Genomic DNA, 12,547 nt, shown 5'->3' on the forward strand with positions numbered 1-12,547 from the left:
CACTGTGGAGAGAGTTGGCGCCGAAAACTATAGAACGTGTGGTTTGGAAAATTAACTACGTGGCCGTTCTACCTGTGAAGCAGCCCCGCCCAAGCAACAAGGACGGTCGGCTCAATGCCGCATATTGGCATCGGCTATGTAGGGCCAACATACTCCCAATATTAGGCCCATGGTTAGTTCTGCCAGGGAACCGTTTCCCCGACCTTTCGCGCTGCACGCAATTTCGAAACTGCCGGTGGGCGCGGAACGGGAGGGAGCCTTTCTTGTGTCCGCACAAGAATGGCGGCTGCAGCCCCTCCTGTGGTGAGCTCTCTTTTCGGAGGGCAGATGCGGGGCGTCGGGATTCAGTGGGGTCTTTATTCCTGCTTCCTTACCTCAATGGGTGCGTATTTGTGTGCGTAGACGTCGGCGAGCAGCTGCGAGGGTCCGAATCGCTTCCTCAGTTTTGACTGCGTTCGCGACGCGACCGGAAGAGAATTGGGAGGCTTCGATGGGAAGGCCGCTCGGGAAATTTAAACGCCGCCGACGACGATGGTGACCTGCACGGACAACGAAAGGGACATTTGTCTTTTTTTCCCTTACAGAAAATCGAACTCGGGACTGGTTGACGAGTTGATATCGTTGCCTGGTAAAACGAACAAACGCAGTGGGATGCACATTCATATAAATAAGTTACCGGTGCGCACGTTCAATAAAAAAAAAAAAAGGAAAAAAAGGAAAAAAGGAAAAAAAAAAGATGACTGCCCCGCTAGCCAGTCATCTATTGTTTTCACGAGCGAATGCAGTACCGTTGTTCCCTCATAGTTCGATGTTTTTCACTGACTGGGTTTACTTTAATACGCAGAAAAATGATTTTTTTTTTTTTTACGCCGAAACTTGCGTACCGTAAGCGTTTGGCTTGGCTCTGTGTCCGTCGGGCAAAACTCATGAGGCGTATGAGTATTTAAATAATATATTTGCGACTGTACACTCTGCAATTAAATATTTTGAGTTAGCGTTGAGGTCTCTATTCTAGGTTGCATCAGAATAGTGCTACAGAGTGAAATATTGTCGCAAATTTTGAGTGTCATAAACGCCTGACTACTGGTATGCAGGTAGCTTCTGCGTGAAAGAGATCGATTCTTAGAGCTCAATGATTCTTCTATATTTAAGTGTGATAAGCATATCTTTTGTATTTTGAAATAATGTACAAATCTCCCCCTGTCTTTTCTTCCTATCGCTCCCCTCTGTACTTCCCCTCGCTATCCTCTCCCTATAACCTTTTCTTTCCCGCCGGCCTGCCGTTCAGGTGCTTCAGATTTGTAGATAGCAGTTGCCGCGGCCGGCAACACGCTTTCCCTTCCTTTTTGATTATTTATTAATAATAAACCACTACCACTACCACCAAGCGTACTTTTGCTGTTTTATAAGTAAATTTTATTCTGGCCCACAGTACAGAATTTTTTGGACTGGAAAACATTTATTGTCAGCAATGAGCGATTTGTGGGCGCTACACTTAGATGACCTCAAGTCCGTTGGTCTCGGCGACCTTATGAGACCACTTAGTAGCCCGAACTTACGTCAAATTTTGATTTCGGCTTCACTATATAAATACCGAAAAAAATCACGTTTATATACAAACGGTTCGCTCCTTTTCATATTGGAGGGACATGTAGTGAACTTAAGGCAAGACGCATACAAAATATATTATAGCTCTTAGTAAGAAACATGCACGCGAGACAAGCAGTTACCCCTTCACACAAAGCATTCGTCACCCTTCTCGCCGCGTTTAATATATGATCATCATCATCAGCCTGATAATACCCACTGCAGGGCGAAGGCCTCTCCCATATTCCTCCAATTAACCCGGTCCTGTGCTGTGATAAGTATCACCTAATCCATCAATGTTATCGTCATCATCCACACAAGTGGTGCACCGCCACCAGGTACTGCTTTCGCAGTCTTTGTTCGATGCTGATTCACTATAGCTCGCGCCCTGTAAGGAGTACTCATTACCAACAGACCTCTGTATCCAACAGCGTGTTCGACGGAAGCGTCCCAAAACAGGGTCGAGGTGCCCCGCCAAGCGCTACTGTGCCGCAAGACACGTACACGTGGCGGGAAGACGAATGTCGTACACGTGTTTGCTCTTGGCGAACCATTTCGCTGAAACACTCTCGGCTGACGACGACACTCTCTCACGGACCTTTTTCTTCATATCCACCCATCGTTCGTATGCATCTTCTCTCCGCTTGGCTTAATGCCGCCCCGAAGGTTCCGGCTCTGTCACTCCTCCCACGTGTGCAATGGCTTTTCCTCGGCGTCGTCCTTCAGCACACGTGCGGACCCGCGCAGAAATGGGTGCCGTCAAAGAATGTATACCCTCACGGGCTGGCACAGTTTGGGCGACGGGGAGGCCCCGAAGAGTTTCCCGACCAGCGGTATATGCCGTCCAGTAGCAGTCCTTCGGTGTCCTTGCAAGACGCGTGGATGAAACTTTTCCTTCCGCTATGGGCAATCACAAATCAAATCTGCAGAGGAGCTTCTACTACATCCATTACCACCACCCATTGTTCGCCCTAAGGACGCAAGAGTGGGGTTTCTTGTTGCCTTAAGAAAAACGCAAATAAACATAAAGTCAGAGTCGGGAGCTTTTTGATGCCGGCTTATATATAGGACGGCAAATTGCAATTCATTTCGTTTACTCTTCTGATTAGAAGAGTGATCACTGGTTAGCGGAGCAGTATACAGACCATTACGGGCGACGAGCTTTGGTCCCCGGCTGCATATATCCTAATAATCTTGTATATAATACTACTCAACATCGCCTAGTCTTATACACAAGGAGTCACTTACTTCAGACAGCCTGTATTACTGCCACCACTTTGTTTCGACGGAGAACTTTGGCGCGAGTTTCCTTTGAGACATATGCTTTAATGATGCGCGACCCTCATATTTTCCCCTGGAGTGCCCATAACAAAATGACACCCAATAAACTTCAGCAAAATTTTGGTATACCTTTTTCGTTTTGTGTCACATGACACAATTCGCGTTATTACTTAGTCGGAATACCAATTCAACGACCAAGTTTACCCTGGCGCAACAACAGGACATCCCTTGGTGCGTCATGCAATGATAATGATACCTATACGTGGATTCTACGATTGTACACATAAATGCAAAAGCCGGTAGCCGCCGGCTGGCGCCTTCGATAGCTACTCGACAGGCAAAGTCTGGCTACTGCCAATCTGCGTTTCCGTTCCTTGTGGTTGGAACTGGAATTGAAGTGCTTGTCCCTGACTCAAGCCTTCCTACTGATCGAAACGTTAATCAGCTATAACTATCAAATGGCTTGCTGTGTCACGCACTTATTCTCGGTTTTTGATTGAACTGCTAACATACCTCGCGTTGACGCTGTACTGTGCACCCATGCAGCGAGTGTTTCATGAGCACGGTGACAATGTCCATCGTGTATAGCATGAAGGACTCTGAAGTGAAGAGGCAACGTCAGTGCAGATTAACGCACAAATAGTAGCTCGCATGCCCGCTAAATCTATACCCGCTTGATTTCTTAGATGTTCAATAATTTGCGAGATTTGAAAACGGCAGATTTTTTTCTGTCCTCAGTTTTTTTCAACTGTCAAGTCCAACTTAAATGCATCGTCAACTCGCTTCAAGCTAACTAATCTTCCGTGCCTGTCGTCTAGACATTCGTCGGGGGAGCAAGAAAAACCCCAATGGAAATGAGAAGCAGAGAAAGATAACTCATTGAAGAGAAGCGCTCAACCGCGCCGAAACGTCCTCGAAGTGCCACTAACGGCCTACACGCTTCCGGGACCCACTTCTCCGAAACGTCCTTCATAATGCAATCCTCGCTTCAGCGCTGCATAGCCGCATAATGCCGACATGACAGCCAGGACGAAGTGCGCGCTCGCGCGCTAGCCTGGTGCATGGACACCTGCACAATCCTCGAGGAGTAATTGGTTTATTTAATTGCCGATTTGTTTAGTTTGACGTACATTCGCCTGTCATCAGAATTAAACTTTTTCGATGCCTGATATGGCGAGACCGAGATGGTATGCGTCGAATCGATGAACTGTACAGGCCGTGCCGTACGTCTCTAAGTGCACTCCAGTTTAAAGCCGCATAACATTTCCTTACCACGACTCCAGTCAAACTCGTGACATCAAGAACAAAACAAAAAAAAGAAATAAAAAAGCCAGGAAATTAGCGACTGAAGCTGGATGGTGCTGAAATCTAATCTTATTTCAAGCTAAATCCGCGCGAAAAAAAAAAAAAAAAAGGAAGACTGTCTTCGTTTCTCCGCAGTATATATCTGCGAGATCAGCCGTTGACTCCGGTCCCTCTATTTAATACCCTTTCTCTTTTATATAGCTCATAAAACTACGTATACACTGTAAAAGCTCGGTCATTATATAACTCGGTAATCTGCGGATACAGGCGAACTGAGTGAGTGAGTCCTCAATTCAGCCGCACCCTACTTTGACCATAGCAGTTTGCAACTTTGTGGTCATTATGGAAAAAAAAAAAAAATGCGCGCATTGTGCCGAGGTTTTCACAGGCTGCCATCTGTATGACAATGGAGGAAAGATGCTCTGCGTTACACTTTTACGTGGGCGAAAATGTGAACCTTTTTCAGCTTCTATAGTATGTAGCTACTATACACGGAAGTTATCTCTGTAGCCACCCGTGCGTGTATTATATAGGCATGTGGGTAAAGAATTCTCGAACAGATTGATTTTGAACGGTTATCCGGATGAAGAATATATGTTGATGTGCTTTGCAATGTAAAGGTTAGTGCTGTTACTAGCGCGCAAAGCCGATTGTCACTTGTTTGATCATTGACTCGCATCTATGACGATGCAGATCCGTGCAATGCTAATGCCGCTTTTGCTAAACACCACCGTCCTCACAAAATGAAATAATGCACTCACGAGAGTTTGGTGTTTTTAAATGACGCAACTAAAATTGTATATAGAAAACAAACTTCAGCGCCTGCAAAACATTAGGAACACCTTCCTCGCGGTAAACAAAATACAATGTATTAATGTCTTTGTTAGGAGTATGATGACCTCAACCCAGTAAGCGTTACACACAGTACAGTGAGCAGGCCAGCTACAAAATATCCTCCTCACAAACGAGAAAATGCGTTTCGCACAAAACAGGAAGCGTTACGCGGTAGCATCCCTTGGTGGCGTAGTGGTAGCGTGTCCTTCTGACGAACCACTGGTCAGAGGCTCGACTCCAGGAGTTTTGTTTTAGACGAATTTGGTTAGTTCTGACGGCACGTTCCTTTCAACCAACCAGGATTTTCTACAAACTGCACTGACATCTGATTTTCTATCGAAATAGACATTTGTACATATCGCGTTAAATGTGGATGAACTTTGTAATTGGTGGTGGCTCTCTCATTGGCTGATAGAGCACTTTATGCTTGCCGTTGATGTGACTTTCACTTTTATTTTCCCCTTTTCGCCTGCAATACTGCCACGCTAGCGATCTGGACCGTTTCGTTGAAAAGAAGAAAAAAGCAAGCATTTGAACTGCACGCATAGATATACCAGCTGTTTTTTATGAACCTGGCTGTCACGCGCCCATAACGCCGGGAGGCAACCAAGGAAAAAAAAAAAAAACCCAGCTGGTTGCAGTGTCGCGACCTTTCGACGAACACAAACCAGTCGCTTGTAAAGTGCCTGGCCAAGGTTGCGTAGTCGAGCCCCGATCATGCTTACTAACTAACGAAACACTTGCGTCCATTCTGGGGCTGAATTTCTGGCAAAAAACAGTCGCCAGTTGAGAAATTGGATAAGATTGAATCGACTTGACACGATGGAGAGCATGTTCCAGTAGTGAGCGATTACTTTACAGCTCGCTCTGAAACTTTTAAACGCTCCGCGAAAAATGTGGACTGCATGATCGCTTGATCTTCGTGAAGTTCTGACATATACAGGGCCATGTGTGTTTTTTTCTTCACCGACTAATTTGCACACTTTGCAATGTCGAGCAGGTTTATTTTGAGCGTTGTACAATTTTTATTATACAACTGGCATCCTTTTCTTTTGTGGTATGCTCCCCCCCCCCCTTCCCCCCTTTTTTCTAAAACAGAAGAATGTCAAGAGAATGGAAGAGCCTGAGATGAGTATGTTCAGCGGCTATAAGGGAAACGGTGAAGGTGAGAAGGATCATAAACAAAGCCGCCGGCGTGAAAAGTGCGTTAGGAATATAAATACGAAAAAACAAGCTGAATGGGAGAAGGAAGAGGAGGAGGAGAGGGATTGTGCCACAGAAAGTGAACTTTTCCAGCCAATGAAAGACATAGAGGAAGATAGCAGAGACTCTTTATTGCTGCCTGCGTACTTTCTTCCGTACGTATACACTATGTCGCAAAAAGGAAGTGAAATTTTCAAGCACATATTTGGTTTAGACACAATTCTTGCGCTGTAGCGTGTCAGCATACACACAGTTCATCAGCACTACGTCACTAATAGCTTCATCAAAATTTCATTCCCAACGCGGCCACCGCTCCAGCGCTCTAGACAAGCGCGCTTAGGACTGTACTCTGAAATGGAGCACACAAACGCAACAGTCCAGTAACCAAGGAGTTATTCTGCTGCTTTCTCACGAGCAGTCCCGCAGCAGCACCGTGTTTCTCATTAAATTAGCGCTTATTCCCCATTCCGTCAGCCCGACTGGCGTTACAAACCGGGTTGGCATGCATATGTATCTGGGTCCGAAATCGTGACTCTCATCTGGTGACTTAGAGGTCACGTAAACGGAACGAATCATTAATAATGACGTTGCAGTACCACGCCATTTATACTATACCATCGCAGAGAAAGAAAAAAAGAAGACACAGCTGCCCGTACAAACCAGACGGTCGGGATTTGAGCCGCACACTACAGTGCAAGGGACACAAAGTAACGGATTTGCGGCCGCTTTTCCTCGATGAGGACAAATTGGCGCCAGTCGTGAGTTGCGGCAAATCTGCATGCACGCTTTTCCCTTTCCCCGAGTGACCAGCCATAACGAGATTCCGATTGACCCCACTTAGAGCGGAGCAGCTAACGAGGCATAAGCATCGCCGCCGGCCACTCGGCTGGACGCCGCGCTCTGCACCCCACTGTCTGGCCGCCGGCCGTATCGAGCTGTGATCATTTATCAAACTGCAGATTGCACGTGCTCTCGAGAGTTACGGAGAGAGAAAGTACGGCGCCCGTCCACTAAACTCATTCTCGCGTCTCGCAGTCGAGTCCAGTGGCGAACGCGCCTACACTATGCATGGCATTGGAGGCAGAATAGAATTTTAGCCTCTCACGCAGAACCTTTCCATCGCGCTCACGCAAAAGTAGGAACATTTCCCCAGTGCACCATTACGAACAGGTGCTGAGGACTAGCAGGTACATGCAGAAACACTGGCGCATATGACCATATTGTTTTCTTCGTCTTTTTTTTTTTCTTTTTCATGCTACAAGTGTGCACTGAAGTCTATCGATGTAGCTGTACATAGCAATGGAAATGGTTTTTGGAATGTTTGGGTGGGCCTTCTTGAACGCTAGGACACAAACTCAGAGAGTATTTCAGAGAGCTAAACGGCATCGGGTCATCTGGCCTGCAAGCATGAAATTTGTTTAACTGTTGCTTATGAGCAGTCGGCACTGCTATGCATTTCGCCTGTAACTATCGGAACCTTTAACTCCAGACTGAACGTGCGTGCAACGCACTTCACTGAGAACCAAGGGATCTCGCCTCTTATCTTTAACGTGTACTAGACTCCGGGTGTGTGTATAATTTTGATGTCAATACTCATCAACTCTACCCATTCGCCAAACTAACCAAAAAAATGTTCATGACTCTCATTTCTTTTTGCATGGACGGCTGTCTATCGACGGTACATTGTCGGTTGGACGCATTCGCGATTTGTCGCGCAGCAATATTTGCCCTTCTTCTTCTTCTTCTCCTTCTTTTTTTTTTTTTTTTTTTCAGTGGCCAAAAGGCGGTGAATAGCTCCCGTGGATGCACTTCGCTCGGGATAAGACGGAAAAATATGTTGCTCTTGCACACTCCCAAGCTCACTGTATACGTGAGTGAAGCCCACTACTGTGCTCCTAGCATGCGTAATAACTATTTATGTCTGTGGAATTCGCTCCTGTCACAAAAAAAAAAAAAAAACAACAACAAAAAAGTGGAGTTACAAGGTTGCTATAACAGCGAAATCAGTCATGGATTTCGATTACACACTTAGCCCTGTATTTTTCCGCCAAATGTTCTTGCATTGTCAGCCGTAAGAGGAATCTTATAGCATGCGATGCCGCGCCGGGAGAAGAAAGTTCCAAGAAGTCCTATTGTCCCCCATTTCAGACGCTAGCGCCAATTCATCTTATAGTGGCTGGAGTGAAAAAACTTTGAGCGCGATTCGAACCACCACCGGAGAAAGATTTTCCGATGCTGGCGGTTCAGACAACTCCGTCACCGCTGCATCTTATCGCGCATGCGCGAACAGGGAGCCATTCTTTGATAAACATCCTTCGGTACGCTGAAATAGTTGGAACCGAAACTACTAGGAGTTTCACCACCGCGTTGCGGAGGGCCTTCCACCTTAGATACGCCGGACTAAACACGTGTCTGAGATTCGCTCGCTGCTTTCTTTCTTCCTGTCTCTCTCTCTCTTTTTTTTTTACTTTTTTTTTTTTTTTAATGGCGGCCCGCTAAATTTCTGGGGTGGCGTCAACCTTCCTTCTCGCCTCCCCTTGGCACCGTCCCTGGATTGTTCCCCAAGCTGCTACCTTCTGGCCCCTCCATCCTTTCCCCATAAGAATAGAGAGGGGAAATTCTCTCTCTCCACTTTGCCAATGGCCCATATTACGCAATAATGTCGAGGGAAAGCCAGCGTCGGCGTTGTCGTAGTTGTAACGAAAAAATCAGCCCGGTTAAAGGACCTGATTTGAAAATCGCCACGCAATTGCTCTTTGTGTCGGTCAAGGTGGAGGCTAGTTTGCGATAGGGATACCAACCGAACCGACGACATACTAAGGCGAAGGTTGCGCGTTCGCTAATTTTTAATTTCAATTTCAATACGAGTCAATTCATTAAATTGATTCAAACAATCAGTTATATCATAATTAAGGTTCCAGGATACAATCCAGGGCTATACGTCTGCACTAATCCTGTAAAAGTTTCGTCGTGAAACGATATAGTGGGCTAAAGATAATTATTCTTTTACTTACAAATCGTTAATTTTGTTAGATCATTAGCGAAGTCTAATTTACTGTCATCGTGACAAGTTGTTTTGGGCAATTCCTTATTAGCGTACTTAGGTATTGGCCTTGTGCATTTCAGGGCACTTTTATACTTTGACCTTTTAACTTATGCACTTATAATGGAATCATCCACCAGCATGCTATGTCAGGCATATAGTTCATGTACTTCGTTCTTATTTATTTATTTTAAATGTCTTTCCTGTCACTGTCAGCATTAATTTCTTACCCTCTGCGTACATTCAACTGTAAACACGGAAGAATAGTGGCTGTGATTGTAGTTTTCAACCATCAAGCAGAATTTTGTTCCCGACTTGATATTTTTTTGTAGGTTTTCATTACATACGAGATATATAGTGTCCCGCCTCCACCTTGAGCTATTAGCCTGTTAAACAAATTAAATCATGCAACATTGCGCTTGCATATGAAATACATTCCGTACCAACCATCACTTGAGGTGGTCGAATGTCCGACGCCTCAAGAAGGCCACCAGCACAGATGATATAAGGGTCACTCATAGATGAAGAGTAATGACGACGACTTAGTGAGAGCACTGAAGTGAGTTCTTGTGTGTTCGAAGTCTTATTAATCGTTCTCATTGGTGTACGTGGACAACGCAAGTGTTTAGAAGTGGGCACGGATGCAAGGATGGCCGAGTGTTCGGCCAGCAGGAGGCACATCCGGGTTACCACAGCTTTCGCAGGGCCTCCAGTTCATAGCCTCCAGTGTATACCGAGCTGCTCACAATAGCAGGTTTAATGTCTGTCTGAGAAAGCATGTGCAGTCGTGTATGTATATATATATATATATATATATATGATATTCGTTCATCCACGAGCTACCTAGGCAGTCGAACAGGTATTGCTGAAAAGAAATGCAAACCCTGTCAAAAATGGGACCAGTTGTACACTTTGTTTATAAATTTTCAGTGAACGTCAAGTTCTGCATTCGCACTCCATCTTGATGGCAGACTAGCAAAAAACAAGAACGCTTTGAAATCGTACGGGGCAATTTCCGGCTTTTTTCCAACTTAGCAGAGGCGCAGTTCTTGGATAAAAATTCGTTACCGCCCAAGGAACTAACGCTTTCTGTGTTCATTTCGAAGGTTTCCACATCCAGCGAAGTTATAGAACGATTTTACACAATGCCATTGCGCGATTAATAGCCAGGACTGTACGTCCCACTTTTGACAGCACGGACCCTGGATCAAGGTCCAAAACTTCTGGCTCGTGACACTCAGAGCCACGTTGCATGTTTGTTTACATCTGCGCTTTTTCGCGGGTTTCATGTGTCATCATAACATTTGGTCCTGAGTCGCAGTGTGATCACCGCTGCAGCGCATGCAAAGGACGGACGCAATGGACCGAGAGCGATGAGAGAGAGCTGACGTGCCCTTCCTCTTCAATCGACTGACTCAACAGTCCCAGACCCTGCAGTCATCGGAAGTAGCGTCTATTGCGCCGCTGCGGAACAAATCGTCGCCGCACTCTCACGCTACCGGCCACATCAGCGCCGTTCGCGACGACGCCACGCCACGATGCGTTATATTCGCGCGCCTCATCATCGTCCGCTATTCTTGGAGTTCCTTTCATGCCCCCCGCCGCTGCGCGTGAGACAGTCCCCACGAGACTTGAAAGTCGCGCGCCCGCGTGAGAAATAGCGCCAGCGGCTGCGCAGGTTCGTTCCCAAGCGACTCGACGCCGCCAGCGCGCTGCCGCTGCCGCGTCACCGTCACGCGGCGCCAGCAGCAGCTGCATCGGCGCCAGTTCGCGCGCTCCCAGTTCCCCGCTCAAATTGCGCATGCGCCGCTCAATTAACCGCGCATGCGCACATTGCTAGTTTCGTTTTTCTCTCTCTCTCAATGAAATCCCACGCTGCGGCTCGACGCACTTGCCACCACTTGCCACAGAACATCAAAACAAACGGGCACAGCTGGCAAGAGAGGGAGTGAAATGAAGCTCAAGCCAAGGGTAGAAAATGGAGAGAAGGAATCAAAAAAGGAGTACGAGTTGGCGCGCAATTGCGTCAGCGCAGCGCGGGAAAAAACGGCGGCGTGGCGGCCACGTGGAAGAGCGAAACTACGACTACACTGAGGCAGCCGCCAGGCCACGGGGCGCGGGAGCACGTGGCTACGGCTGCTCCCGGTGAGTTGTAAACAAGCCAGCGGCAGCGCTTCCAGGCACGGAGCGTCAGCGGAGACCTTTCCACTGCGCGAGGCCGCGACAAGTTCGAAGAAGAGGCGGCCAATATCGCTAGTCACGGAGAGGCGAGTGGAAGGGGCGGTCGCCGTAACGCACTCGTGATGACGGCGCGTGAAGAAGGTGCGTTGCGTCGCAGGGCAGTGACTGATGTGTGCCCATAGGATGAAACAGGACACGGTGACTAAGCCGAATGGTCAATTCAAAATTGTTTCCCTGGGCAATTATTGCTAGGTATGTTGGGCATACACACGGAGATCCATATGACCATATCCATAGAGGAACATCGGAGCTGTCGAAAGTAATTGGCTGCGCTGAATATCCGAAGTGGTCGCTGCGAGACTTCATCGTGCAGTGTGTGTGTGTGTGTGTGTGTGTGTGTGTGTGTGTGTGTGTGTGTGTGTGTGTGTGTGTGTGTGTGTGTGTGTGTGTGTGTGTGTGTGTGTGTGTGTGTGTGTGTGTGTGTGTGTGTGTCCGTCCTCTGTTTATAACACGTCTTGTGACCGAGTGCCTGAAGTGTCGCGCAATAGGCATGCTGACATGGCGCAATGGGTGTCTAATGTGATATAGCGGCTACATTTCAAGAACGAATTCCTTTCCTTAGGAAACGTGCCAGAGGGTGGAAAATGGCATTCACTATAACTCCAACGGAATACTCAGCAGCACACCTATCTTCACTTCTCATACACTTCTCATATACAATACTTTTTAGTGAACACAGCGCTGCAGCTTTGCTCTCTCTCTCTCTCTCTCTCTCTCTCTCTCAGCGTTGCAGCCGGCAGATGCATCGCATGCCTTCGAGAAGAAACTGAAGGACAGGTGGCATACAAACAGCTCAGAAATATCACGACGACACTCTGTCGTTGATAATCTGGCTTGGTCGTGTCAACTGTCTCGGAAAAATTACTCAAAAATTCGTGCTTTTTTTTTTAACGTGAAAATGACTGCGGGCGGAAAGATTGAACGCCATATATGTGGCTAATAATAAACAAATGAGCTCATAAAACACAGCAAGAAAAACGAGATAGAGTAACATCTTATTACGGAGAGGAAATTAATCTTTATGACCAGTAGAAAGCAAGATAACTTCTCCGG

This window comes from Amblyomma maculatum, chromosome 9 (assembly GCF_055883805.1).
Source record: "Amblyomma maculatum isolate TAMU_Amacu chromosome 9, ASM5588380v1, whole genome shotgun sequence".
Taxonomy (NCBI): domain Eukaryota; kingdom Metazoa; phylum Arthropoda; class Arachnida; order Ixodida; family Ixodidae; genus Amblyomma; species Amblyomma maculatum.